At 43.0% G+C, this 27,132-nt stretch overlaps 1 long non-coding RNA gene across 1 annotated transcript in view; it reads left to right on the forward strand.

Annotated features, from left to right (window-relative positions):
* The window catches only part of LOC148000038 (uncharacterized), a 31,366-nt gene extending 4,765 nt beyond the window's left edge, over nt 1-26,601 (forward strand). Inside the window, exon 2 of the long non-coding RNA XR_015641170.1 lies at nt 26,138-26,601. This is a non-coding gene — a long non-coding RNA (uncharacterized LOC148000038). The remainder of the gene's footprint in view (nt 1-26,137) is intronic.
* Nucleotides 26,602-27,132: the final 531 nt, after the last annotated feature.

Here is a 27,132-nt window from a genome sequence, read left to right on the forward strand (position 1 = left end):
GGGTCTGTGAGATTCGCAAAGCTACAGTGTCAACCTTAAGGACCTCAAGATGTGCCATACATGAAACCAAGAAGAACCAATCCTCATGGGAAAATGGCTCTGGAGGTTCCCAGTGAACCCAAACCCTCACACATGTGTCAGAAGCCCTCACTGAAGCTCACACAGGCTATAGAGAAGCCATGTTTTTATCTCGGGCCTGGGTCCTACATTCTAGCCCAGTCTGTGTGGAGCAGGTGAGAGACAAGGCATGGAGGGAGGGAAGGGAAGGGGAAGGGAAGGGGAAGGGAAGGGAAGGGAAAGGGAAAGGGGAAGGGAAGGGGAAGGGAAAGGGGAAGGGAAGGGAAGGGGAAGGGGAAGGGAAAGGGGAAGGGGAAGGGAAAGGGGAAGGGAAGGGAAGGGAAGGGGAAGGGAAAGGGGAAGGGAAGGGGAAGGGAAAGGGGAAGGGAAAGGGGAAGGGAAGGGAAGGGAAGGGGAAGGGAAAGGGGAAGGGAAGGGAAGGGAAGGGGAAGGGGAAGGGAAAGGGAAAGGGGAAGGGAAAGGGAAAGGGGAAGGGGAAGGGAAAGGGGAAGGGAAAGGGGAAGGGAAGGGAAGGGGAAGGGAAAGGGGAAGGGAAAGGGGAAGGGAAGGGAAGGGAAAGGGGAAGGGAAGGGAAAGGGGAAGGGAAAGGGGAAGGAGAAAGGGAAAGGTGAAGGGAAAGTGGAAAGGGAAAGTGGAAAGGGAAAGTGGAAAGGGAAAGGGGAAAGGGGAAAGGGAAAGGGAATGGGGAAAGGGAAGGGAATGGGGAAGGGAAGGGAAGGGGAGGGGAGGGAAGGGAAGGGAAGGGAAGGGAAGGGAAGGGAAGGGAAGGGAAGGGAAGGGAAGGGAAGGGAAGGGAAGGGAAGGGAAGGGAAGGGAAGGGAAGGGAAGGGAAGCAGACATGTTACTCTCTCGGTGCAGACAGTTCTACCTGGGTTCCTTCTAACGAGTCTTATTTTAAGTCCCGGTCTGTCGGCCGAGCGGTGAGCCAGCTGTCTACAGTGGAGTGCCTTGACACATTATTACGCTGTACACTGGGTTGCTCATTCAATCAGCCGCGGCGCTGCTCTTCTCATAGAGCATGTCACATTTGACAGATTTATCACTAGACTGTGGGCTCTATTTTCCACAGCGCTGGGGAACCCTTTCCCATTAGTGATAGCAGGAGTGATGTTTATGCATGAAGAGAGGCTGTTCGATTGGGCAATTGGAGGCCTCCTCTGCAGGCGTGAGCCAGCTCCCACTTATCAAGTGGGGCTAATAGGGGATATTCATATGCACCGGAGAATCAATTCTCCGTACATGGACCTCTACTACAAAAATAATTGCTACTCACTGGTGGTAAAGATCTCAGCAATGTCAGAGCCTTAATGGCGAGATTAATGTTCTACGGCTCCCAGGCTGGGCCATTTCTCTCCGACTAGGGGGGAAAAATCCAAGACTCAGAGCTTAGTGAGGTTTTTGGGGGTGGGGGCAGTTTGAATTACAGAGCTATCCTAGTTTGCTGTGGTATTATGTAAACCTTGTATCTGTAGTTTGGTTTTTCTATAGACTTTAGACTTTAATTAGGTTGAAGCAATCAATGGGTGGTGTGGAGTTTAGGCCCAAGGTCTAGTACCTAAATATTTGCTATTCTGAGCCTCAGTATTTCTGTTTCTAAAGTTAGGAAGCTAGTTTGGATGATTTTTGAGCAAAAAAATTTGTTCCTATCTTTGCATAGATAACATGTTACACTGAAAACACATTTGATTTTTTTTTCTTTTCTGTGTGATCTGCCATTTTAATTCTGGAGCCTAGTGCAATATTACATGTGTACTATACATACAACATATATACCTGTATATATAGTATATAAAATTATATTAATCATATGCATGGAGTTATAGTCATATACATGAAGTTAATGAAGCCCCATAAATATTTTTAATTGAAAATAAAATTTTATGACCCCATAACTCTGTACCATTTGTAACCCATTCAACAATCATGCAACCCCTTAAGTGAAATATTTATGTATTTATGGGTTCTCATTCTTGCATCAGCAAAATTTTGGAAAGAACTCAGTGATCATGACCACATCGTTACTACATTGCTCCATTTTATTGAAGACCTCTAACAGAGAGCGGCTTACCCGGCACTTACCATCGGCAAGAGTAGACAGGCGAAGGTGGCACCACAGATGACCTTGATTTAATGGACTAAGTAGAGCCTGACTTGATCCACAAAGGCCAGCTATGCTCACTGCGTAGGCAGAAGGAGGTGGGGACGCCACTGTAGTGTGAGAGGAGAGAAAGGCTACATAGGACTAGGGTAGAGCGTTAAGCTGGAGTCAGTGCGAGTGATTGTGGGTCCTGACAAATTTGACAAGAGCTAAAAGATCTGCAACAATCAACAACCAAAAATTAATTCAAATTGTACTTGATGAATCTCCATCATGGCTTGTCTGCACCGGGTCACGTGACTTCACTGCAGTCTCGCTTATGAGCACAATATGCTCGGTGCTCATGTTTCACTGATAATGACTCAATTATGGAAAAACCTACTTTTCATGTGTTCCCGGTGTTCAGCATGGAAATATTGAATTAATATAACTTTGGATTGTCTTGCGTTGGAATGTTTGAATTGTAAATGCTGATATCTGATTGCTAACTGGAGTTTCATTAAAGAAAATCACGCATTCTGACTCGGGATTAAGGTTTTTGAAATGATTCTAAATATATGTCTGACTTGTGTACTCTGTATTTCTGCAAAACAAACAAACAAACAAACAAACAAACAAACAAAATCCGTGTTCTCAACACTAAGAAGGGTAAAATCAAAGTAGCAAATGACTCTGAGAATGTGCAACGTGCTGTGTCCAACAGAATCAAATATTCATCTAAGGCTTCATCCTTCCTATCAGTATTCACATTTGCTTTGTTTCTCTAGTAAATGTTAAAATTATATGTATACTAAGGAATTATTTTAGTAAACATACTTCCTTATGACTTACTATCAGTAAACATTCGGTCTGTACACCTGTTTTTTATATATCTCTCTATGTGGAAGTTCCATAACAATTTCTTTTTTTTTTTTTTTTTTTTTTGGTTCTTTTTTTCGGAGCTGGGGACCGAACCCAGGGCCTTGCGCTTCCTAGGTAAGCGCTCTACCACTGAGCTAAATCCCCAGCCCCTCCATAACAATTTCTTAAAGGTAAAGGGATCATGAGCGGAAGCAGCTGAAGAAGCCCTGGTCTACAGAGTCTGTAGAAGGCGTGGCCTGTTGGCGTAGCTCCAGCCAATAGTTGAGTTGAGTTGAAGAAACCAAACTGCAAGGCTGCTCCCTTAGCTCTTCCCTGGTTGGTAACCTGTGGGTGAATAACAGCCTTGCCACGATGGGGACCTCTCTCGCTGTACTTCCCCACGTTTCTTTTTCCTGAAATTAAGGTGCTCCGACAGAATATTCTTTAAAGGCATTGATGGACTTGCACATCGAGGAGCTTTGTTTTCCTTTTTGCTCCCCTATGACTGTTCTGTATCCGCAAGGGACTGACAAAGGGGAATGGGTATGCCCTGTACACCACTCCTCACAGACACTCTGCCCCTTGGTATACTGTAGGTCGAAGTACTGTTATTATATCACTAAAACAATAGCCTTTTCTTCTTTTCCTCCCTTATTGTTTTTCCCCTATTTAATGTGTGCGAGCATGAGTTTGCGCACGTGTGCTCTTACTTAGTCTGGCCTCAGACTCGCTACCTATTTGAGGGTGACCTTGACTATGGGATCTTCCTATTGTTCCCAAGTGCTGGGACTACAGGTCTGGGCCGCTACTGCCTGATTTCTTTTTCAAAGCAGTAGTTTGACAAATTTCTCCTCCCTTCCCGTCGCCCCCATCTCCTCCACCCCCCATCCAGAACTCACGGGACCCAGAGACATAAAAATAAAACAAATACTGTTTAAAATGTTGTTTTATTCTGCAGAGATCTAGAAAGCTTAACTTAACTGATGGTAACAGTGATAAACACATTCCGGGAATGTGCGGCAGATAAATCTCCTTCCCTTTGCAGAGAGCAGAAGCAGATAGTGAGCATGACAGAGTGAAAACCGCATGCTCTCTGCCAGGTTCTGTAAACACCAGGCAGCAACTTCTTCTCTTCGGGGAAAACTTGGCTTCAGTGTTCCTTTTCTGGGTTTTGACTGTATAAACTCATTCCTCGGAGTTTGCTGGAGCTGTGTGTCTGATTGTAGATCAAGAGGTGTTGCTGAAGAGAGGGGTGTACTTGGTATCTCTGGAGAGGGGGTGTACTTGGTGTCACTGGAGAGGGGGTGTGTTGGTGTCACTGGAGAGGGGGTGTACTTGGTGTCACTGGAGAGGGGGTGTGTTGGTGTCACTGGAGAGGGGGTGTACTTTGTGCTTTATTTTTGTTTGTCTTCCAATTAGGCTTTGTTTTCCTTTATTTATTTATTTTTTATTTTGTGATTTTGAAGATGGTGTATAGTACCTGTAAGACATCTTGGAATGACTGTCTATCATTATTAACACTATAAAGATCATGGTCATTAATTATAGTATATTTTCTTTCTGTGGAGAGGAGAAAGGGAATGGAGAAGAGAGGGAGAGGAAGGGGAGAGGAAGAGGGAGAGAAAGGCTAGAGGGGAGATAGAGAGGGAGGGGAGAGGGAGAGGGAAAGGGACTGAGAGAGGAAGAGAGGGAGAGGAGAAGAAGGAGGGGGGAAGGGGATGGGATAGGCACAGTGGGGGGAGGAGGGGAGGAGAGAGAGAGAGAGAGAGAGAGAGAGAGAGAGAGAGAGAGAGAGAGAGAGAGGGAGACTGAGAGACACAGAGGTACAGGGAGAGACAGGGAGGGGAGGCTGGGAGCAGGAGTGAGAGGGAGAGGGAGGGGAGGGGGAAAGGGAAAGGAAGGAGAGGGTGGATAGGGACAGGGACAGGGAGGGGAAGAGAAAGAGAGACAGAGAGAGGAGAGGGAGAGGGGGAAGGAGGGGGGGCAGAGGTGTTGATGGAGAATGAGTCATCCAAACTGCTTTTCAGCTAAGTCATCCAGAGCTCCTCTCTTTCTGGATGAATCCCTTTCATCTGACTCATTCTTCTGCATCAGTGCTGAAGTTCAACCTTAGATCTTTTCATTGTCACCTTCTTCCTTTCCTGGGCTGAAAAAAACTGTGACTGTTCTTTTCCAAGGCAAGAACTTGGGAATGGATAGCACCCTTCAGTTTTATTTACAGCCAGTCTCTCCTGGGGTCCTTGCTGGGTTCCAGGACAGAAATTGCTATGGTTTACAGAGCATATCTCCATGTCAACTCCAGGTATGTCTAGAATACTGCAACTTTCCACCTAGACCTCATCAGTAGAGATGCACAGCCTTTGAGTGCTTTCCTGGTATCCCTGAGGTATCCTCCACTCTACCATCAGTGGTGTGGTGGTTTGAATATGCTTGACCCAGGGCGTGGCACTATTTAGAGGTGCGGTCTTGTTGGAGGAGGTATGCCCTGTGAGTGTGGACTTTCAAACCCTCATCTTAGCTGCCTGGAAGCCAGTCTTCTCCTGTTTGCCTTCAGATGAAGATGTAGAACTCTCAGCTACTCCTGCACCATACCTGCCTGGATGCTGTCATGCTTCCTGCTAGGGTGATGATAGACTAAACCTCTGAAATTGTAAGCCAGTCCCAGTTAAATGTTGTCCTTATAAGAGTTGCCTTGGTCATGGTGTCTGTTCACAGCAGTAAAACCCTAACTAAGACATGATTTTGCCCACCTCTATATTGGTCATACTTTTCCCTAGTCCCCAGCCTATTTTGGCTCATTCATTTGGATCAGCCAGCTGGTCCTAGGCCCTTGGACCATTTAACTTTTCAGGATCTAAGTAGGGTCCAGTCACGACATGTAGCTGGTCACTCCTGCGATTTTACACAGGAAGCTGCAAGAAAACAATACATTAGAGCGTACATAGACTATTTACATCAAGTGTCTCACCCGTGTGTTAAAGATCACATCGCAGCAAGGTTACTGAAAGATGATGCAGTCACCTCTTATTTGTGGTTTTTAGAATTTAGAAATGAAATTGGCATTTAATTCTAGGCGATGGTGTTGGCTATTATAATACGGAGACAAAGGGACAGAACAATAGAAAAAGGCATATTGGCTAACATCAAGTTACTAGCATTTTATTTTAAAAATTAGTTTACAGATCAATGGCTTTCTCTGTAGCATTTTCAAATACACTATGTTTCAATTGATTCCTCGTTAACATGTCCTTTCTCTTCCATTTTCATTTCTCCTGTGGTTTATTCCACTCTTTCTAAACCTCCCTCAAAGCCTTCTTTTTTCTGTTCATATGGGCCCCTTTCTATTTTCCTGGCCTTTCCCCACCTTTCTTCCTCTTGGATACCTGTGTTTAACAGCTGGAGGCCAGAATCTGCAGGTCAAAGAGCACCTGTGATGTTTGCCTTTCTGAGCCCAGGTTACTTTCCTTGAAGTTTCCAATTTCATCCATTTTATTGTAAATTTTATTCTATTTACAATAGAAGAATATTCCATTGTGTATGTAAGCATAGTCTCACTATCTATTTTTTCCTGTCAAAAGACGAAGAGGCTGACTTCATTTCTTATTTTGTCTCCCCGCCCCCGGAGCTGAGGACCGAACTCAGGGTCTTGCACTTGCTAGGCAAGCACTCTACCACTGAGCTAAATCCCCAACCCCTCATTTCTTTATTATAGTGAAAAGGGCAAAACCAAACGTGGCTGTGAGACTTTCTACAGTGGGATGCAGAGTCCTCTGAGTAGATGCGTACAAGTAGAACAGCTGCATGCTTTAATGTTTTTGTTTGTTTTTTAAAGAAACCTCCACTCTGCCCACCATAGTTACTGCACCAGCTTGGCCACCTGCCTACAGCGAATAGGAATTTCCTCTTTCTTGTCAGGGTTACAGCAGAGGGACCGTTCTTTGCACACTGATTCAAGTTGATTGGACCCTTTCCGTTTGCTTGGTGGGAATCGCTTGGTCTGTTTGAATCTGTTTGCTTCCTTCATCTGGCAATTTGGTCTGATCTGCTTGGAGCTAGTATAAGAGGTCATCTCAAGATGATAATTTCTCATTAATAAGTATACGCCAACTTATTTATCCCATGTAGGGAGATCCACATTTGGGATGATGTCACGAATACAGATGTGTCATGTTCTTTTTTTTTTTTCCTAATTTATACTAAAAGTTGGCTAAAATAAGTAGGCGAAGGTTCAGAGCCTTCCTCGCTGACTTGTGTTCATTAGCAGAACTCCCCCAAGAGCCTTCTGAGGAAGGAAGACCCAGCTGTCAATCACAGTGACTCTACCTGCTGACAGAGGAAGGTGGAATGCTTGAACTCTGAACTCTGCAGTCTCCAGCTTTGCTCGTCCCACCTGTGTCTGGTGTCTGACGTCTGGTGTCACTGCCTCCGCTCTCTACCAACTGAAGTTGTCCCAACGTAGTAACCATGGTCTTGTTTTTTTCCCATCCTCTGGTCATTTCAGAGTGAGCATCTGTTCTTGGTCACTACTCTTTGAGAGTCCAACTTATTTCCTCTTCCCTGTACCCTAATGAAGCAACCACTTAGAATAGACTATGGATTGGTGACTTGGTGACACCAAGGCATTTCAAGTCTGGCTCTTCTGAAGACTGCCTGTTTTCATATCTTCTTTGTTGAAATGCTTCCTGCAGATTGGCGGTCTGTGAGATGTTCACAGAATTTAACTTTTTAGAGAATCCTAAGGAAAGCCTCAGTTGAGGCTCAGTCTTTTGTTATCTATTAATGCTAAGTGTGAGTTCCCAGGACCTAGTTGTCCCAGAGAGGAGAGTGTAGACCTTGGCCCCAGGTTATTTCTGATTGGTAAATAAAGATGCCAACAGCGAATAGCTATGCAGAAGAGACATAGGCGGGGTTTAGGCTTCCTGGTGGAAGGACAGCTAAGAGGGAGAAGAAGGTGCAGGAGGAGGGAGGAGAAACTGCCATGGGTTAGGAGTCAAGAGAACAAGGCTCTAAGCTCTGGCCAATTGGAGTTAAGAGCAGCCCAGATGAAACACAGTTAAACAATAACTCTGGGCTCTCAAAATGAAGGTAGATTCTAACAGCATGGAGGATAGGCAGCTGCCCAGCTTCTGTGCTGTTTAAAGCTTATTGTAAGTCCAAAGGTTGTGTGTGTGTGTGTGTGTGTGTGTGTGTGTGTGTGTGTGTGTGTGTGTGTTTATCCAGGAACTAAATAGTCTAAGGCAGGGTAGAAACCCCAGGTCAGCATTAAATAATTTCTACAACTTACTTTCCAGTTGGCCTCTCAACTGTGTTCCCACTCAACAGTTGGTATCTGTTCCCAGATCAGTTGAGTTCTAAGATAGCACTGGTCAATGAGCAGAATCCTGACTGATCTCAAGATACATATTGTTTTAATGAAGCAGTGTAAAAGAGAAACCTATTCTTCATGGTCTTCATTGCTATAAGCCCATAAATGCAGCTAATTAACTTTATTCCAGGACTATAATTTGGTTTCCCCAAAGCACAGGCCAGGAATACACTTTGGATATTTACCATGTGCCAGGCAGAGTGGTAAGTTTTAAGGACAAACAAGACAAAGCCTAAGTCAGCAAGAAGCCAAGAACTGAATGGAGTAAAAATATTTAAATAAGCAATCACTACCATGTGGTAAATCCTGTGATGGGGGGGGGGTGATTTGTATATCACAAAGCATCTGTTGCCTGCCAGACACATACAAGGTAGTGGAAACAAAATAGATTCCTTATTTTAGAGGGATTTACAAACTAGTAGAAGAAACACAATTAAAAACAGTCATTTCTTGAGCCTGGAGAGATGGCTTAGTGGTTAAGAGCACCTGTTGCTTTCCCAGAGGACCTGGGTTCAATTCCCAGCACCTACGTAGAAGATCACATCTCTCTATAAGTCCAGTTCCAGAGATCTGATACTCTCACACAGAAATACAGACAGGCAAAATACCACTGCACATGAAATAAAAATAAAAACAAGCAAAGCAAAACAAAACAAGAACCCAGGTATTTCTAATGTGTAATCTTCAGTGCTAGGCTGGAAGGGTGAAGTTTATGCTATCAGTGCAAGCAGATGTTAAATTCCCTGACATTGCATGGTATGCAGAAAGATGCATTTCACTTTCTCTTCTCCCTTTTTGGTGTGGCACATGGTATATGTTAATCCCACCAGGTAAGAATAAGACTACTACCACAATTTTTGAGCCAAATTTGAAGCAAGCTTGATTTTACTGGAGATGCACCAGAAAGCTGGCCAGCAATTGCCTTCTAATTTGGGTTAGAGTGAGCAGTCCTGAGTTGGTTTCTCAGGGCCCTTTTAAGGAGTAAAATCCTGAGTAGTTGCAAAGAAAGTCTGGAGAAGCAAGACCGTGGAGCAGTAAGGAAGTACAGAAAAATCTACAAACCAAACGAAACAAAAACCAACACAAACCACAAATCAAACAAACAAGCAAACAGGCAGCCATGTGTCACTGATTAGGGAGGTTAGCGTGTTCTCAAAAACAAGTCAGGGTCATGGGTTGGGGCAGGTCAGGTTCTAGGAAACAGATTTTAAAACAGAAATTCATCTCTCACAGTAAACGGAAACTTATTTTTAACAATACAACATAATGGCTCCTGCCTCCAAAATGGAGGCAGGCAAGTTCCTCAGTATAGTTCAAAGATGGATCAACGATTATCTTATTATCTTCCAAGTCAGTGCCATTTGACATTATGATATGCTTCTTAGTGAAGAAGTCCACACCCCAAGACCTGAGGGTGGCTTCAGGACTCCATTATAACCAAAGGACTATGGTGGCAATCACAAGGCACACCTTCTGAGGAGAGGCTGCGAGGCCCCAAGATTTGACAGCTGGATCTCTAGAACCTTCACTTTCCAGTTGCCTCATCTCAAGCTTTTTCTAGAAACCAGCTGCCTGGTTCTGATAATACCAAGCCACATGGTGAGACCAGATGCCTGCAGGGAGTGGAGGAAGCCGCCAATCAGCCAAGTTCTGAGCTAATTCGCATTTTCACAGAGGCTTGGTGTGCTAAGGACTGCAAGGTCTAGGACCCAGGCAAAATTGTCAAAGCTGTTTGTTACTCAGATGGCTGGAGAGATGGGACAAAGCTCTCCTTAGATACCTCAGTCTGAGTATTTATGACCTCTGATCAGTGTGAGCAGACTTTCAACAGCAGCTTCCTTTCCCGGGATGTTCACAGCCTGAGACTGCTGGCCTACAGAGACCTCCTACTGAATCTAGGCTGCTCCCCACTTGGCGTTGTACACAGTATACAAGCTGAGGTTTTAGGCTACAGCGTAACATTAACATTAAATCCCAGCTCCACTGTATGTGTGTCTGTGTATCCATCATACATTCTTACTCCTGCCATCCCTAGGGAGGGTTCCAGGATGCAGCTGGACATGGAAAGATACAGACTTGCTGGCTGATTGTCTTGGCTTGGCCTTTGTATCTTTCTAGCGCAGTCACTCCACACAAAGTCTGCAGATGATCCCAGCCTCTCCATTGTGGGAGCGACCCTCAACCTTTGAGCCTTCGAAGCTGAGGGTTCAGGTGCCCCATTTCAGAAGGGAGTCTCGCTGTTACATTCTCTTTAAAACTATGGCTCAGAGAATGTGTGAGCATGATGGAATTGATCACCACCTTATGCAACTGGTTAAGGTTTGAAATCTACATATACACATACACATACACACACATATATATGTATACATCATATACATATATACATACACACAAAAGCATAGATATATGTATGCTCAGAACGGATGGCGTCTGGGGGGAAACCACTTTATAATGAATTATATCATTTTTCAATATTGTCTATATGGAAGCTCATATTTCTGTGCACAAGCTTTTCAGTTAACTTAGAAAAAAAATGAGTTATTAATTTTTTTTTGAGTTCTGTCACAGGATCTTGGGAGCCCATCCCTGACTAAAATTATTTTCCATCGTGTATGAAATTATGAGTCTGCTCGCTTGAGAAATAGTTAGCTCCTCTGATAAAGGACCACTTGTCTTCTTCCAGATTTAGTGCAACTACAACTGGGGAATGAGCTGATTTATTTAGTATTCCTGTCATAAAACTGTGAGACACAACATTTTGTAAATGATTAGTGGGAGAGAGTGCCTTGGTATATTAAGAGACACTGGCTACCCCAGATATAATATTTCATCAAGACTTCTGTTTTTTAACCGCTGATTAGCATTTAGAGGAAGGATTTGTTTCTGTGAAGTGGTTTTAGAAAAAGATGTGATATTAAACTAAAAATCCTCTCCCGTTTCAGTCATCTGACCCTTCCACTTATTAACAGCTGAACTGTGTATATTTCCAAGACTCGCGACTTAAAAATTGTCTAAGGAAGAGACTCGTTTTAATTATGCAAGCTGAAAGCCTTCCCCCAATTTTTCCTCTATTTTTCTATCTCGCGGTAATTGAGAAATCATTAAAAATTAGAATACAATTTCATTACATTTGGAGGGGGGAAAAAGAGACTATGTTAATATCCAAAATATTTCTTTTCTTAGACTGTAGTCTTGACAGATGAGATAATTAACTCCAAGTCTCTGTGGTGGTAAAATAGGTGACATGGAAGGAAAACAGGGAGATGTGGTATATGGTTAATTAATGGATGCCAATTATAGCTCAGGTAGAATTAAGTGAAGAAAGTGAGGGACTCATTAAAAGTGGCCATGGGTTAGGCCTTGGGACCCTATCTGTTTAGTCTACTATTGCGCCTTCCAGAGAGCCAGGAGCTGGTAAGTGGGCACAGGACAACTCCTGTGCAGAAATGTCATGGTTTGGATGCAGGCCTACAAGGAAGTCTCCCTGACACCACCCGACTGCTCTGCGTTCCAAATCTCAAAAACTTGCATTTATTTTCCCCCAGAACTTCTGCATGGCAGCTTGTAGAACCTCTCAGATTTCACAGAAATTTCACAGTCTAATTGTCCCTTTAAACGAACACCAAAAAAAGTAAAATTAGCTCCAAGATTCTCCCTCCAGCACCTGTTTGGGTGGCTCTTGCTGAGTGGATGTAAATACAGAGTTTGGCCTGAGGTGAGAAAAAGCACTGACTGGAAGATGTAGGCCATGCGGAAAGCTGACCAGAGAATGTTGACACCTTTCTGTATCTTTGGGCTGAATATTTGCATTAAAGGTAATAATCGTTCTCAGGGTTATTTTCTAACCCATCAAGGGAGGTTTCTATTTAATGTTGATTTTAGGTTGTTTCAGAGGAAGCCATGCACCTCTAATTTTGTGCATTTGCAATATTTTTATTCATATATATATATATATATATATATATATATATCTTGCTTTTTGGCTCAGTAGCTGAGCTTCAATAAGCTTTGCTAATTTCATGAAATTTGGAACAGTGTTTTGCCACTTTAGAGATAATCCCTTAAAGCCTCCTTCGTGCTGACGGTAATAAATCATGCCCTCCACTAAAAGCCTCGCTGTCATTTGATATTTATGACACAGAGTGAGTAGTGGACTTAAAAGCCATTCCACGTGTCTTATTACTTCAATCACCTAATTTATGGGTTTCGGTTGCAGTTGTAGCCAGGAAAAAGTACCTTCCCTTCCCTGATCAATACAAGTCTTGCTTCGGATTCCACCTCCCCTGTACTGCTCCGCCCACGGCCGCTCCTGGAGCCAGCTGTCCTACACTCTTTCCTTCAGGTCCCCTCGTTCAAGGAAATGCAGGTCTGAAATGGAAAGGAAGTGTCAACAAGGCTGATGTAGATTGACTGGGCTTTACAGGTCTTAGCTGAACTTGTCAAAAGATATCTTAGTTATTATTAGTTGAGCAATCTTGCCCTGGGGAAGAGAAAGCTGTTGGAAAAAAACTCCCATGTTTAATATGTACATCTCCGGCTTCATGGAGAGAGTATGAAGGGAGCCGATTAAATACAGAGGCGGTAAGGCCGAGCAAGGCACACTTAGCGTCAAGAGGAGAAGCCTTGCTACTCTTTGTTGCCGTGTTGGGTGCGAGACTCTCACCCTTCCACAGTGAGAATTAATCTCTGCCGCCATATGCCAGTCATTCTCAGCTGCATGGCGGAAGAGTATTAACGCGTAGGGGAAGAGTCTAAACGGGGGTACGTAAGGAAACACTGGCTGAAAATCTACAGTGTCTAGGGCTAACTCTGGTCGGTCTCAGCCATGAGGCTGAAGAGAAAGGCAACTGTTGTATTCCTTAATTTCAACATCAAATAAGAGGTGCACACAGAGATACGCCTCACCTTTCCTGGGTCCTCACTGGGTAACTTAAAGTTCATGCTAAGTCAATCACACGTGAAACAGTAAAAGACAATGTCTTCCTATGCTCTCGGCTATACAGTTCTTGGCCACTCGTGCGCAAGGACCAAGGCTATTCTTGGTGTGCTTTGCATATGAAAACTTGTGTGTTTTCACAGAAGGTGTGTTTAGCACTGTGGCTGAATTGCCTGGATCTCTAGCTCTGAGAGGATTAGACTCTTCCTCTAAGCAGTGAGAGAAACCATTCTTTCTTGATATTCAAAACTTTGTATCACCTTGATGCTTCCTCTCAGATTTAGAAATTGGAATAGAAGCTTCACGATCCAGCATATTTGTAAGTTTTCTCAGTAAAGGGAGTTGTGGTGACCAAGGAATATACCTATACTCTTTAGAGTATAAAAATTCTACTTAAAATATTTTATTATTTAGTTATGTGCCAGTCCCCCCATCCGTGTGTGTGTGTGTGTGTGTGTGTGTGTGTGTGTGTGTGTCTGTATGTTGCAGTTTCCTCTCCAACCCGAATCGGCCCGTACAAAGAAAACGCAACTAAATTAATATGAAAACAATCTAGTGTCTAGATTGGGCAGATCCACCCTACACTGTCCTATTCCTAGCTCCCAAATCCCTCATCCCTTGCACCTTTTATTTGCCAGGTCTCCAGCTTCTCCTTCTCCCACGACGACTCTCTCCTCGCTTCTTTCCTTTCTCCTCCCCTGACTCCTCCCCCTCCTGACTCCTTCCCCTCCTGACTCTTTCCCTCTCCTGACTCCTCCCCTCTCGCTCCCGACTCCTCCCTCTGCCCAAATCTCGAGCTCTTGCCTTTATTTTACAAATTCAGAGAGAACTCCAAGGCAAACCACAACATCTGTATACATGTCTGTGGGAGCCTCAGAAGAGGACATCAGAGCCCCTGGCGCTGGAGTTGCAGGCTGTTGTGAGCTGTCCAATGAGAGTGCTAGGAACTGAACTCAGATCCTCTGTAAGAAGAGCAAGAGCTCAGAACCACTGAGCCATATTTCTAGACCCAAGAATTCTGCTTTTACTTTTTGTTTGACATGAATTGTCTGGCTAGATTCAAGCAATATAGGTGTGTTTTGATTTATAATGTGATTATATTATAAAAGAAAAACCCACACAATAAATTATAAATATTTTAGAAAATGGATGAAGTATATATTTAATATACCGAGTGTTCTTTCACACACACACACACACACACACACACACACACACACACACACACACACACACATGAGAGAGAGACAGAGAGACAGGCACAGAGACAGAGGGAGAGACAAAGAGAATAAAATGTTGATTCTTACCCTTGTGATTGTGAAGAAGGCTTTGTGAAACCATCCAGCATTGTGAGAAGGATTGAAGGGTGTGTGATGTCCAATGGAATCAAAATAGAAGTCACCCAAACCTATGACACCTGCTCCAGCTAAAGACCAACTCTACTTGATCTGTCATATAAATCCAAAATAGGATCCTTGTTCTCTTAGTCACTGCTGTTACTTTAAGAACAGGAATGACAGAAGAGAAGGATGGGAGGATCCCAGCTCTAACCTGGTCCATGCCGAATATGGACAACTGCATGGCTTGCAGAGAACAGATCATTTACAGTCACATCCCATGAGGGAGAACTTCCTGTTCTTCATCCTTCCCTCCCTGCCTGTCTTCCTTCCTCCCTCTCCCCCTCCTCCTGTATTTTGCAGAGTTTTATGACATAGCCCATGTTGACTTTGAACCCTCATTCTCCTCTCTCAGTTTCCCATATGCCACCTCTCCTGACAACAGTTTTTAATTCACTATGTCCAGATACCTTGTTATATCAACAAGCATCTTCGAAAGACAACGGAGACCCACAAAACAGGGCTTCTGAGACTTCTCAGTCTAGAAGATCGCCATCTGAGGACGTTTAGGATCTTTAACAGATTTCTACAACTCCATCTAAATTCATGCCAACGCTGGCCCATGTTCTGCTTCGGTTTCTTCTAAGTATTTTTAAAGCAGCCACCAGCTCCTGTCGCTCACCTGTTAACCACAGTGAGCTACAAATAGGTCGTGAGTAACTGGCAATCTCTTGCTGGGTACTGAGCCCATCAACCTTCCCTTGTGACCCGAAGATATTTTTTTCTTTTTTGTTCTAGGTGCCCCATCTGGGGCGCGTGAATTTAGCTTTTCTATATTTAAATCAAACTTCTCATATTTCTTGCACACAGGCACTTGGGCCACAGATGCTCTCTTGTAGGCTAAAATTATTTAAAATTATTTCTTGCTAAAAATTGTGAGCAGACCACATCCAGGGGACTATTAGTAGAAACAAATTAGCGCTATCAAAATATCTTTTTTTTTTCTGATTGTATATAGTCAGAAACTTTTGGAGTCTAAAAAATGTATAGAATAAAATATTTTTTGTTGTTCCCTTGGAATGACAACCACAGGCAGCTTCTTTCACTTGCTTCCCGTCTCTGCAGGTCCATATTTGGGGTACATGTATAACATACTTATGGTACCTGGTTATTTATAGAGTGAGTTAGGGGTAGGGGAACAGCCTTAGTTTTCCTCAAAGAGTCAAATTTACATAACTATGCACTCCACCAATGTATAGGAGTTTGATTTAGCAAGTTTCTAATTATTATTTTGTTGTATTCCTTTTGCTAATATTTACTAAGGCTTCAGAAAGTCCGAGGAATTTGCTCAATAATCTACTGTGTTAATCATCCCCTTAATCAATTCTTCAAGAAACATAGGGAAGCCACATGCCTAAACTTATAAACTCCCTGCATAAAAATATATGAAAGACTTGGGGCTGGCGAGATGGCTCAATGGGTAAGATCACTTTCTGTGCAAGCAGAGGGCATGAGTTCAGATTACAGAACCTACATACAAAGTTGGGTATGGCTACATGAGCTCCTGTAACCCCTGAGGGGTTGAGACCAGAGAATTGTAGGGGCTTCTGGATGCCAGTTTACCTTCAGGTTCAGTGGGAGATCCTGTCTTAGGGAACCTGGTATAGACAGAGCAAGAGACCTGATATCCTCCTCCATCCTCCATACTCACAAAAGGAAAGAAGCACTCTTGATATCAAAATGACACACCGTATCTAATCCTTGATCTTAAAGACCTCAAACATCTAATTGGTGATTCTTAAAGATGATTAAGCCCATTTTTCCTGGTTTAGAGATAGAATTCATGCTTACAAAGTCAATCTCTAATCAGTGTGTCTCTGGTTATCCCCTGATAGCTTCCCACTGAAACCCAAAATGCAAATCCCATAGAAGTGGTTAGGATGACAGGAGTTGACAAGACAGTAGGAGTGGCTACGAAAGTAGGAGGGGCTAAGACAGTAGGAGGGGCTAAGAAAGTAGGAGTGACTAAGACAATAGGAGTGGCTAAGACAACCCCTATTTTATGGTGTTAAAAGGGATCTAGGAAGAGTCATTGGTTAACAAGTTAATTTGTTTTACAAAGGGCTTTGTTTCTTTGAAAGATAGAGCTGTTTATTAAATATATGTGACTGCTTGGTTATATATGTGTGACACACACACACACACACACTCAGAAATGATAAAGACCTTTTACTTCATCAAGAGTAAATTTTGTTTTTAATTTTTAAAAATCATGCATACTGCCCATCAAGTGAAGAAACTTAGATAGTCCTTTAGTTATTAAAAGTGTCACTTTTACAAATTGTCACATATTTGAAACATTTAAATATTTTTAAAAGTTATAATAGGGGGATGCCTTTCTCAGCTTCCTAGATTTTGTTGGAAATATCTGTAGTACGAGTATCTTTATGATGATCTTGTCCTTTGGTTCACATTGCAGAGGCAATAGATGTCCTTATTAAATCGTAGCTATTGAGGGAATTCCAGAGAACGGTTGCATTTCCTTTTTTTTTTTTTCATAAACGTCACCAAATTCTTAATAAGAAACAACTTAAGAGAGGAAGGGTTATTTTAGCTTGTGGGTTCTGAGTCCAGTCCATCATGGTGAGGAAGCACGGCAGTATGGGTAACCAGTCACACTGGATTTGCATTAAGGGAGCTGAGAATGAACAGGAAGTGGGGCAAGATTATTAAACCTCAACTTCCACTTCCCAGTGACCCACATCTTCCAGTAAGGCTTCACCTCATAAAGATTCTATAATCTTTATAATCTACATAGTCTCCTAATATGGCGCCACCAGCTAAGTGTAAGGTATTCAAAACAGGAAACCCTTCTGCACATCTCTCATTCAAGACATAGCGGGGGCTAACCCGCCATATTTTTGATCTTCTTGTCAAGCAAAACTACCAGGACCAGGGCAGAGCATTATTGTATAGCCAGTTAAGAATTTCATGAATGCTCCACCAAAAGGAGAGTTTGACCTTATTTCCCCCTAATGTTTATTTCAGAGAAGTCCCTTTATTATCTGATTTGGTCTCATTTCCCCATTATTAGCCAGACTCTGTGTTCAGCTGTTTGTAAAAGAATGCTCTCCTGTTAGTATTTATGACAATATACTCTATTATGGAAGTCCATTATTCAGGAATTTATTAAGATTTGAAGTAAATTTCTATTCCAAGTGACAACATAGCTGTAAAAAATAAATCTTGCAAGTGAGCTTTCACATCTACTATTTATTTCTGTCCTTTTTATTTTTCAGGTAATTTTTTGTTCTGGAGCCCATATTGTCCTGGAGCGTAATTCCTCCTATCTTAGCTCTCCGGGTGTCAGGGTTCCAAGTGTATAGCATGACTCCTGGCTCACAAACAGAATTTTAAGGGACATAAATTTTTCTAAATACTGGACTGTTCTTTCTGTCACAGTACTTTGCCTTGACATTTGGCACAGGGCATCTAAATATTTTTCTCTAGCCCTCCTCGTCACCTGTATAGAGTGCCTTAGGGCAGGGGCAGTCTCTCACTCATTGTTTTCTTCTTATGACCTGGAATGGTATCCAACAAAAAGTAAGCATGGATTTCCGTGAATGGAGCGACTCTTTTTGATATCTTCGAAGACAGCACAATGGTTTGAGCAGAGACCAACTCTCCTGGTTGATCCATTGAGATGTTCATTTAAAACAGTGCTACCTATTGCTATAGTGAAACACCGTGACAAAAAGCGATGTGGGGAGGGGACAGTTTATTTCACTCACACTTCCATATAACAGTTCATCATCAAAGCAGTGAGGGCAAGAACTCAAATAGGGCAGGAACCTGGAGGCAGGAGCTGATGCAGAGGCCATGGAGGAGTGCTGCTTACTGACTTGCTCCTCATGCCTTGCTTATCCCACTTCTTATAGAACCCAGGAGGACCACCAGCCCAGGGATGGCGTCACCTAGAATGGGCCTGGGTGCTCTCCCATCAATCACTAATTAAGAGACTGTCTTACAGCTGGATATTATAGAGGCATTTTCTTTTTTTTTTTTTTTTTTTTTTGGTTCTTTTTTTCGGAGCTGGGGACCGAACCCAGGGCCTTACGCTTCCTAGGTAAGCGCTCTACCACTGAGCTAAATCCCCAGCCCCGAGGCATTTTCTTAATTGAGGTTCCCTCCAATCACCTTGCATGCCTCTGTACCACGAAAGGGAGAATTTGGTGTCTGGAAAGATCTGTCGTGTTCTTTGACATTTAATAGTGGCATCATCAGCCAACCTAACCTTACTCTTTTCACACACAGTTACTAATGGTGCCTTACAGATTTATAAGGGTTAAAAAAGTTAGTGTGTGAAAATGGAGAACAACACATGTCAGAGTAGAAAGCTTGAGTAAATATTAACAACACCTTGTAAACTTGCACCAGCTCATTCCGTCTTCTTTTCCTTCAGCATGGATTTGCGGGCAAAGGCTAATGGCTGAAATGTTTATATTCCATGTTTAAATCCTCTTCATGGGGTGGAGAGACTGGATGCATAAGGTTCTTACTATCCTGGTGTGAGGACTGAGGTTGTGACTCTGCAGAACCTAGGAAAAGCTAGATGTGGTAGCGCATCTCGGTAGCCTCAGAATTCCTACAGCAAAATAGGCTGAGACAGTGGAATTCCTGGAGGTTCACAGGTTAGATAGCCTAGTTTATGAAGTAGAGAACAAGAGATGACATATTCAACATAACACACATACACACACACATACACCACACACACACACACACACACACATACACACACACACATACACACACACACACCACACACACACACACATACACACACACATACACACACACATACACCACACACACACATACATACACACACATACACACACACATACACACACACATACACCACACACACACACATACATACACACACATACACACACACATACACACACACATACACCACACACACACACACACACGCATACACACACACATACACACACACACACACACACACACAGAGAGAGAGAGAGAGAGAGAGAGAGAGAGAGAGAGAGAGAGAGCGCATATGAAGTGGAAATTTCCAGTTTCTTTAACAACTCAGCTGTGCCATGTGATGTTTTTTCCGGAAGCTGTCTTGTGAGAGGATGCTTTGCTGATGCAGACATGTGAGAGAGCATGTGATGTAGCATGTGATGTTTTGCTAGAGTGAAAGCTTGAGAGGGCACTGAGGTTGGAAAGAGTATAAATGGAACCCCATTAAACAGTGAGAGATCGCTCTTACATTATGGTGAAAGAGCGTACCCCTAAACGGGGAACGTGTCTCTCGCTCTAATTGTGGGATGGGGTGCCCCCAAGAACCACGAGTAGCCATTCTTGATGTATATGCACGAGGTAGCTTTTATTAACGAGATCCCGGGTCTTAGCGGGATCCCGGGTCGACACATATCTCACACAGGAGACAGAGGAATCGACCCCGAGCTTCCAAACTCGGGGGTTTATATAGGGGAGGTAAGGGGCATTCACGAGGTTGCACATGATTGGTCAATTCAAATGGTGCACAGTTACTTTCGGCGCGAAATTACATCAGCAAGGAGTACGTGCTCTCCAGCAGCTCGGCAGGCAGGTAGGGTGACTCATCTCACTCAGGGGGGTGAAGGAAGGGGAGGGGGTAGCTACGGATGGTCAGTGTCCTTGGGGCTGATAGCTGGTTTGGCAAGTCCTATCTCTGGCTCTCCCTCAGGCACGTCCCGCCCTGCACATCTGGACTCTGACAATGAGCAACCTTTATGAAACTCTAGTTCTGCACATTCGGGCTCTGACAATGAGTAACCTTTATGAAACTCTAGTTCTACAATGGCACTGTGCAACACTTCCCTGGCCTTCCCTGGCCTTCCCTGGCCTTCTCTGGCCTTCTCTGGCCTTCCCTGGCCTCCCCTGGCCTCCCTGGCCTTCCCTGGCCTTCTTCCCTGGTCTTCCCTGGCCTTCCCTGTTGTACAATGCTTTGCTGGTCTCACTTCCGCTGGACTTTGCAGGTCTTCACTTTGTAGAGAGAGAGAGAGGCACCAAAGAACTTCTTGTGATATTACTGCTGCTTCTGGCTGTTTCTGCTAACTCAAGATTTGGTAGAGCCTTGCAGTTTCTACTGGATCGTGCCACTGCTACTGATTTGAGTTTGGTGTTTGCTATTGAACTGGACTACTGGCATTCTGACAACAAAGAGTGGAATTACCCCAAAGAACTACTTCTAAAGAGGTCCACAATCCCCTTTTCCTATAAACCATTTCCCCCTACCTCTGTTCAGTGGGCTAGAAAGGAGGTTGAAACATTCAAGAACCCTACGTAAAGTAGGCTTTGAAAAATCTAAGCTTATAAGCATACTTCACAAAGCATACTCCAGTATTTAATGAACTTTATATGCTTGTTCATATATACAGACACATGTATGTTCACATATGTTACATAGGTGTTCATATTATTTTCACTATTGTGTTTGATTCTTTTCATCTAAGACTACAACTACTGTATCCTCTCTTTTTAATATTTATCTAATATTTTGTATGTATGCATGTATGTGTGTGTGTGTGCATGGTGCATGCATGCATGTGCATGTGTGTATGTATGTAGATCAAAGGCAACCTTGGATGTTAATCTTCAGGTGCGTCTACTTTATTTTGAAACAGTCATTGACCGGGAACCCACCACTAGGCTGAGCTGCCTGGTCATCAAGCAACAGGCATCTATGTGTATCCACCTACTTCACACCATTTACACACATACACCAACATGGCAGCTTCTTAAATACTGGTTCTGGGGGCAGGCGAAGCCAAGTCTTCAGGCTTTTAAGCCAAGATCTTTTCTGAGTCAACTGTCATCCCAGCCACTCTGTATTTTCTTAACAAGTTGTGTAAATTGCATAAATTTTATACACGTCTTTAAAAATAGCCGTCTGTTTTGTCTTTTGTATTTTGTTTTGCTTATTTTCTAATTCTAAGACTATAAAGAACCTGGTGGTGGTGACACACACCTTTAATCTCAGCACTCAGGAGACTGAGGCAGGCAGATCTCTGAATTCGAGGTCAGCTGGCCTACAGAATGAATTCTAGGACAGTTAGAGATACTTGGAGGAATCTTATCTCAAGCAAGCAAACAAACAAAGAAAGGAATCCCCCAACGAAGCAAAAACAAAAACAGGACTATAAAGAAAAATAGCTTACACGTTATTTTATTACTTCTTTTATACTGTGAAACTTTGGCACTATACATTAATACTGAAGGTTGAAGTCTCAGGCTTCTCCAGGGCTGTGAGTCACTATCTGTTATTATCCTCTGACTTCATATCTAGCATACATGCTTATACATGCTTATCCACGCTTATACTTGGAGGTTCCTAAGCAGACTCCATTGCTATGGACAAACAATTAGCCATTAGCTTGATTTAGGCCATCGGAGATCTCCTTGTCATTAAGCAGGCAAATTGTCTTAGATTATTTGTAACGAGATGACCATATGCACTGCAGTGCCCTGTCAGCAACCACAAAAAATGACCCTGGGAATGTTAATAAATGCGATACTTTCCAACTACTGGAGTATATACTTTCCCTAAGTATATATTTGTACTTAAAATCTTAGTGTCTCATATATGAACGTAAGTGTATTTTTGTTCTTTTGACAGGGAAAGTAAACGTTCCTTTATGTATGGAGACTTTGGGAGAATTCGTTTTGGAATTATATATGTCAGAAATAGTTTCTTTTCCTCTCTTTTTTTCTTTGAAATCTTGTTTATTCTGGAAAACAGAAGACACTGAGGTCACTGAAAATGGAAGATTTCAGCAATGATTAAACAAATGTCAGTTTATCAAAGAATCTTCTATCTTAACCAATATATGCCATGCTAACCGAGAGGTCATGGGAGGGCCAAGTGGTCTTCATTGCAATGGAAATATGCCCTGTATTAAAATGGAGTCTATAGGTGGGTGAACAACAAGGCTTGCTGACAACCCTCAAACCAACTCATTGCCTCATAGCTGAACCAGGGCTTTCAACAGAGGTGGATAGAAGTGCTTAGAGACAGCCCATTAGCTCCTTAAAGTCATCTTCTAAGTAGAAGATCAGCGCTAATGTGCATCTCTCCCTGTGGTCTCTGTGGGTGAAGCAGCCCATTACTCTTTGTTTAGAGCTCACATTTGACATGAGCATCAGGCAGGTAAGACTGTAAGACCAAGAAATTGTGTTTCTCAAAACCCTTTCGAGGTGACCTCAGGGTTATAGGACTTAAGATGTCCTCTCGTGTGTCTTTTAACTTTCAGAAGAGCATATTCAATTATTGATTTACCTACTTCCGCTCTGGGGATTGAACCCAGGGGCATGGTGCCCTTCTACCAAGTCACACACCATTTCTGGAAAACCACATTTTTTAAAAAGCTACTCAAATTAAAGTGAGATTCCATGTTGTCCATAAGAGACTCTCTTGGAAAATTATTTAAAAAACTTTCCTTGGTCTAGAGCTGTCTAAAATAGTTGCTTTTTTTTTCTCTTAGTTTAGTCAGGATTCCTAACTCCTAGAGAAGATGATGAAGACACAGAACTCTGGTTCTTAGGGATCTGGTAATGGATAAGAGAAAAAAAGTTTATTTTGTTACCAATAGTGTACTTTGTCTAAAGTTTCAGAGATTGAACCGAGGAATGATTTTAAGAGCCTGTACCATCTTCCATTGCTGCCTCTGAGCCATCTACTTGTCTGTGTTCCTTCCTCCTGTTCCCATCAGCTGTCAGCCATATTGCTTATTGATTCTTCCTTACAGTGATGTCTAATGCCTAGTAACACCACAGAAACTCTCTACCCACAGTCATCATCAATAAATCAAACCATTTTTTTTCTCTTTCTGTGTATTCAGCAGCTTGAATCTGGCTGCGATTACAAATCAATCAATGTTGTCATTGTCTATAAAATCTGATTATCTGAGCTCTAGACTTCAGTTGGCCACCCTCTTTCTGTCAGGGAACAGAAGGCTAGAGATTTCAATGCAAGACAGACTTCAGAATTGATGGAAAGCCTCAAGGGTGGTTTTTCTATCCCCTCTAATGTTTCGAGGGACTGTTCCCTCAGGCAGCGATAGTCGTGGGGTACATCTTCGTGTTCCCATATACCCTTTGCTGTCTACAGTTGCACAAAAAGGCTCTACATAGTGGGTCAAGAAAATATCATCCTTTGCGGATAAAGATAATAGTAAGTGACAACCACGAATACTTGTTCAATGGATGTCCCTGTGATGAAGAATGCTCTGTGTTGCTCAACATGACGGCTGCCCGCTATGGGGCACTGGAAAATTAGTGATTCCAACAGTAGGTCTGAGCTTCTAATTTCATGTAACTGAGAAGAACATAATTTAAAGCAGCTTTGCATCGCTAGTGTTGATGACACTGCACAGGGAAATTCTACAGAGTTCTTCTGTAGAAGGGATCTAATTCATTGCTGATTGAGAATTTGTCTTTTGATTTAACCATGTGATACTCTCTCTTATAACGAGTGGCACAGGGATGGTGCAACTGGTTGAAGCGCCTGCTGGGCAGGCCTGGTGACATGGCCACCACAGTTGTATCCCATGGCGGAGGGAGAAAAACCTACCCTCAAAAATTGCCCTCTGATCCCCTATGTGGGTGCTGCAGTACCTGAACACATGGGCATGTGCACACTCATACGCTTTAAAAGAAAAAAAATCAACCAAAAGGTTTTTAAATATGCTACAAAAATCTGGAGTTATGGCATGTTCGGAGATGGCAGGTGACAGATAGCAGGAATTGCTGTTGGACTATGACGTGGCTCCCCGTAGGCTCTGTCTAACCTAGATGGTGACTCTATGTTGGAAGGCTCAGGCAACAATGAAGTCGGGACTCACTAGAGCAAATGAGTCACTGAATCCAGACCTTGAGATACCACAGCCTGGCTCCCTTTTTTGCCTTTTCTGCCTCCTCACTGGAGGTGTGATATGACCAGTATACTGGCTGGCTTTGTGTGTCAACTTGTTACAAGCTGGAGTTATCACAGAGAAAGGAACATCCCTTGAGGAAATGCCTCCATGAGATCCAGCTGTAAGGCATTTTCTCAACTAGAGATCAAGGGGGTTGGACCCAGCCCACTGTGAGTGGAGCCGTCCCTGGGCTGGTGGTCCTGGGTTCTATAAGAGAGCAAGCTGAGCAAGCCAGGGGAAGCAAGCCAGTAAGTAACACCCCTCCATGGCCTCTGCATCAGCTCCTGTGTCCAAGTTCCTGCCCTGTATGAGTTCCAGTCCTAACTTCCTTTGGCGATGAACAGCAATGTGGACGTGTAAGCTAAATAAACCGTTTCCTCCCCAACTTACTTCTTGCTCATGATGTTTTGGGCAGGAATACAAGCTCTGACTCAGTTAGCCAGTCACCCCATACTCCTGCTGCCAAATTTACTGTGTCCCTTTAACTCTCAGCCCCAACAATTCCTTCTTTCTTCAAGTTGCCTTTGACAGGCCACGGCAATGAAGAGGGTATCTAGTAAAGCCATACGATAAAAACACAAAAATCGAAAGGACGCACAGATCGTGTAACCAACCCTGCTCTCACAATCCAGGTCTGATTTTTTTGTAGCTGTTCTAGTTATCACACACGAACCTGCTGAGTCAGAAAGTGGTGACATTCTGTCCTTTAAAGCAGAAACCCCCATCTTCTATGATTTTGGTTTTACATCATCTGGTGCCCAGATGGTGCCTTTCTCTTTACAAAATAAATTAATAGTTATTGAGTCTCACATGTGTAGGAAGCACTGTATACAATCCGCTGAGGCAGCAATAAGCAAGGGAAGGGATGAGGGGTTCTTTGACAAGCCCTTGCTCCTTCTGCATCAGGCTCGGTCTCACCTCACCAAGCTACTGACATTTCAAAATGGCGCCTTGACTCCCTCATGCTCTCTTGGTATTTTCAGAATGTATTCAATGTAGAGCACCCTATTACATGTAGATGCCAATGGGTCACTTTCTCGTTCTCTGAAAGAAGGCTAGAATGCTGGGATAGCTGAAGTTCTGGGTTTTGATTCCTCAAGCCCCATTCTTCCCTACAGTCACTGAACTCAGGGCATATTCTCAATTTTTAACTTCAATTAATTGTCAAAATATTTCCTTATTATTGGTCTTTATTCAGACCCCACCAGTAGGTTTGCGCTTTGCTTGTATTGTTGGTGTCACAGCCTTCTCTCCTGAAGAGAATTCTTCTTGTTGCCCTAGTAGCTTCTGTCACATTTTCCTGGATCATCATTTTGTGTTTGGGATACTTTGAATATGACTTCATATTTCTTTTCTCTCTTGGCATTCAATGAGAACTGGCAATCTCAAGACCCCCGGTTAGTGTCCTTTCTCCTAATTCCAGGATGTCCTCATCCTTTCCCCCCCTCAGCACTGCGTCTTTAATATTCCTCCTGTTCTTTTCTTCTATAGATAACGTCAGAGGATGCTTCTGAATGGGACTACAGATGTTTACGATTTTCATCTCGGTTTTTCGTCTCGTTGTGCTGCATTGGAAATAATTCTTCAGCCCAGGCTTCCAAATGGCTGATTCACTTGTCAGCTGTTAGGGCCATTTCCTGAGACTTAAACATGCAAGACTATAATCTGAGGCTCATGACGTATCGGCATGATTGCGGCAGCACATTTCAATCCTCCGATTTACCCGCTTGTTTTCATGATATGAGAGACAGCCATGACCATGCTATTGAAAGCAACAACCAGAGGTACATATCACCTCATACAAGCATTCATGTTTCTTTTTTTACTTTGTGCTAGATCTTTCTGCTCATCTGTCTTACATGTTGTGTTTGTTTTGTGTTTGCTTTTTAAAAACTTCCCTCACATCAATATACACCTAAAAATAAATGGCTTCCTTTAACAAATTTTATAAATTACTTAAAGAAAATATAATCTCTTGGAACTTCCTATTTGCAATTATTGTGAGCAGTTTGAAATTTATGCATGTTACTTAATCTGTGGGTTATTCATTCGTTTTGCTACTGCATAATTTAAAAAATACATGTCGATTACATTGCTTGTTAATCTACACTCGGGTTAATGACATTCACCTTGTCCTACTAAAAACAAAACATTCTGATTAGAGCATACTGAAGAGAGAAGCCTTCAGTACAAGGTCCTAGAGGTTGACCCAATCATTTGAAGGGCTTAAGAGAGGCCACGGGGACTGTTGGCTTGTGTGGACTTCTCAGGGTAGAGGAAACAGAGAGACGACATGGTTATTGGTCTCAGGTGCCTGCAATAGAAACACATTCCAGTTTTAGAACGGTCATCCCCATCTCTGTGCTCCATGTTCTGTTGGGAGGTTCTGTTGGAGCTAGACCACTTCCTGTTTCTGAACTTCCTGTGGGCATCATACGATCTACATTTCTAGCTAGACATCTGGAAAAAGAAATAGGGTTTTGTTA

The sequence above is a fragment of the Rattus norvegicus genome, chromosome 17, assembly GCF_021556685.1.
Source record: "Rattus norvegicus strain SHRSP/BbbUtx chromosome 17, alternate assembly SHRSP_T2T, whole genome shotgun sequence".
Taxonomy (NCBI): Eukaryota; Metazoa; Chordata; class Mammalia; order Rodentia; family Muridae; genus Rattus; species Rattus norvegicus.